Source organism: Apteryx rowi, unplaced genomic scaffold, assembly GCF_003343035.1.
Source record: "Apteryx rowi isolate R43461 unplaced genomic scaffold, aptRow1 scaffold_163, whole genome shotgun sequence".
Taxonomy (NCBI): Eukaryota; Metazoa; Chordata; class Aves; order Apterygiformes; family Apterygidae; genus Apteryx; species Apteryx rowi.
Window position 1 is genome coordinate 137,588 of NW_020447897.1, and position 3,159 is coordinate 140,746.

The window sequence follows — 3,159 nt, forward strand, 5'->3', positions numbered from 1 at the left end:
ATGATAATCGCAATTGAAGGCCATAGAGACAAGATTAGGTTCAGCATGGATGGTAAATGCTGTGTTTTCCAGGCAAGGTCATGGGTATTCCAGTCTTCCATCTGTCTTCTGTTTCCCATCCTGAAGCACGGGCTTTCATCAGTGCAGTCCCACCAGCTCACCACTCTTTCAGTCAGAAGTTCTTTCTTCACAGATTCCCATGGTAGCTGCAAGTTTAAACCTTCCAGGCTTGAAAAGTCACCACCTCTTCTTTCAGGGCTGGTAAAATTCCATCTTTGCTTTCGTCAAGTGAAACTTTCTCTGGCATTTCTAGCATCCTGTAAGGTGCCCAAATTAAACTATTCCTTTGCTAATTCTGTGCTGCTAATTCTTTCCTCCCAGCTGTGGTAGAGAGTTTACCCACTACTGGGGGAAAAGAGCTTTTACCACTTGAAAGACATATGGTCTTCAGGCTATTACAGAGATCTCCATACACAATACAGCCAACAGGCACTTCTGCATTGGTCTTTTGTTGCAAGCGTGTGAGCACTCATGGTGAATGCTGAGTTTACTGACCCACTCAGTACAGATGGAGTGAGGAATGTTGCTCTGCTCACCTGTTGCTAGTGTGAGTGCTCTGTTAAGAGTATCACAATATAAAGCCTCTGTTGCCAGAGAATTTGAACCCTCCATTTTCGTTTCTACTGATACAGACAGTATGGAACAGCTGTTAATGCTGTGGGTTCGCTCTCTAATAGGAAGGGCAAATGTTACATGGATGTAAAACAACTTCCTTGTTTTATATTTGGAAAGCTATGACTTACTCCAAATAAATTTGCCCCTTGTGGTTTTCAGGGTTTCTATGCTGATGCTTAGAATCCTTTTGCACTTTTGCCTCTGTGGGAGAGAGAAGTAGAGGTGGGATACAGAAAAGCTGAAAAACAAGTTTTTTGTGAAGAGATGGCGTGCAGTCTGTGAGTAGATTCTAGGTATACTGTAATGAAAAACGGGGCCAGGTGGCACAGTGCCATGGTCAGCCAGCTTCTGACTTGAGTTGAGCTTCTTCAATGCAATAGGCTGGGTGGATAACAATATTGATAGCAATTCTAGGTTTGAAGATGGTCTGCATTGATGTTAACCAAATTATCAAGTGTGCACAAAAATATATTAGTAGGTACAGGAAGGGCTAAAATAGAGCAATTATTTGTCTGGTATGCCTGATATAATTCATGTGGTCCTTAAGCAACGTTCAAGTAACAAGAATGCACGTCCTGGCAGAAGGTAAGATACTTGAAGGGGGAAGGACAAAGAAGGGAATGCCACTGCTTTGGAAAAATGTGTTTGGAGACAGTGAAGTATTGTATGAAGTATGAAGACATGCGTATTCCAAATTCAGCTTTTAGCATGTGGTCACAAAGATGTGAATTCTATGGTGCAAAAGGAAGCTAGGCTAAGTCCTAGCTGTTTTTCCTATTTTACGGGAATTGTGATGGTCTCCTACTTCGTGATGTTTTTCCTCTCTCATTCTCTTATCCCCATTTTTCTTTTGTCCTGCCCAAATACTTGTGTTGCTACTTTTCCTCTTGTTTATAAGAGAAAAAAAGTTACTTCTGCGTGCTTGCCTGGAAATTATTTTCATTCTGACTCTTACGGAGTCTGGCCCCAGCTTTAGGAGGCTTTCACTCTGAAAACTGATTTTACAAGATATGCTTTTTTCTTAGTTTTCTGATCCACTGCATATGTATATATGACTTTGGAGTTAGAGCTGCTGACTGAGAGGTGAAAACAATTTTCCATTGCTCTGCAGTGGCAGTCTGGAGGAAAAGGAGCAAAATGAGATTCCTCTCTTTTTTTTAACTCCTCAGTTGATCCATTTTCTTAGATTCCAGTCAATTGAACCCCCTGGATTCATAGTTTGTGTCCAGGATCACATAAATGCTAAAGACGGGTGTCTAGAACCCAGATAAGGAGAGAGAGGGAGAAGCTGGGGCCAGAGTTGCTGTTGTTTTCCAGGGCCAGAACAAGCACAGTTTGTGCAGGTGGCTTGTGGCTGTTACCACCAAAAAGTCTCTGAGGCCTGACAAAGGATGTGCATTTCATACCTGGTTTTATTGTTTGAAAAAGCGAGGCAAAGGAAGATAGCTACCTGCATGAAGATAGGAGTGGGACTGGGTGAAACCAAAACAACAACAGACCTGGAAATAGAACCTGAGGTTACATCTCTTCTTAAAAAAAAATCATCATGACTTGAAATGTTGCCAGGTGCTGGAAGAGAAATGCCCCTTATTGTTAAATTCTTAGCTTTTTCCTTGACGTGCTTTGACCTAAGCCAGTGCTCCCAGAGGAGCCTGAGGCACAGTTCAGGACTTAAAACATCTTGGAGACTGTTTCAATAGGCAGTTTGCATGCAATCAACTTCTTTGGGAGGTTGAAAGAGGTTTCTGGTATGATTTTAGGCAACTTTATGCTAGTTGGCAGTGGTATTTGGGAACATGCCTTGCTACTTTAACTTACTTGTATAAATGAAGCTGAAAAGTCCTAGATCCCAATGGAATGCTCTATCCACTAAACCATTAGGACAGCCACACACACATACACTTTGAAGATCTCAAACTGAGTTGATATTTACAGTGAAGTGTGGGGCATGCTTTAATTTTGTTTTGGTGGGGAGTCTAACAAATCCTTCTGAAGTCAGGAGAGCTCCCTGTTTCTCAGATAATCAGTCAGGGCTTGTAGTCTTACTCTGTAACTTTTTTTCTCAAGCCATCACTTTCTGTTTGGCTGATTTCTTTTTTTTTTTTCTTTTGAGTGGAAATGCCTGCCTGTTCAGCTTTAGACCAGTGCCACGTAACAAATGGGACCACACAGTTGTAGTGGTTCCTAGATCACAGAGGCACACAGGGCTATCTAGAAGCAGCATGAAGAAGGTAATAGTGCAGATAGCGTCATTGCAGACATTGAACTTTCTTTGTAAACCATGTGTTGTATCTATATGATTCAAAATGCTCTTATCTTCCTCCAGGCCTTTTATCTCTGAGGACGTGTTACAAGCAGATTGTAGGGGAAAGGGCATGACTAACATGGTCTGTGCAGTACCTTTCTGTCTGATGTAGACTTTGCATGTGGGACAGATATAAATGACATTGTGAAAATGACAATGATTTATCTTTTGTGTTTTAG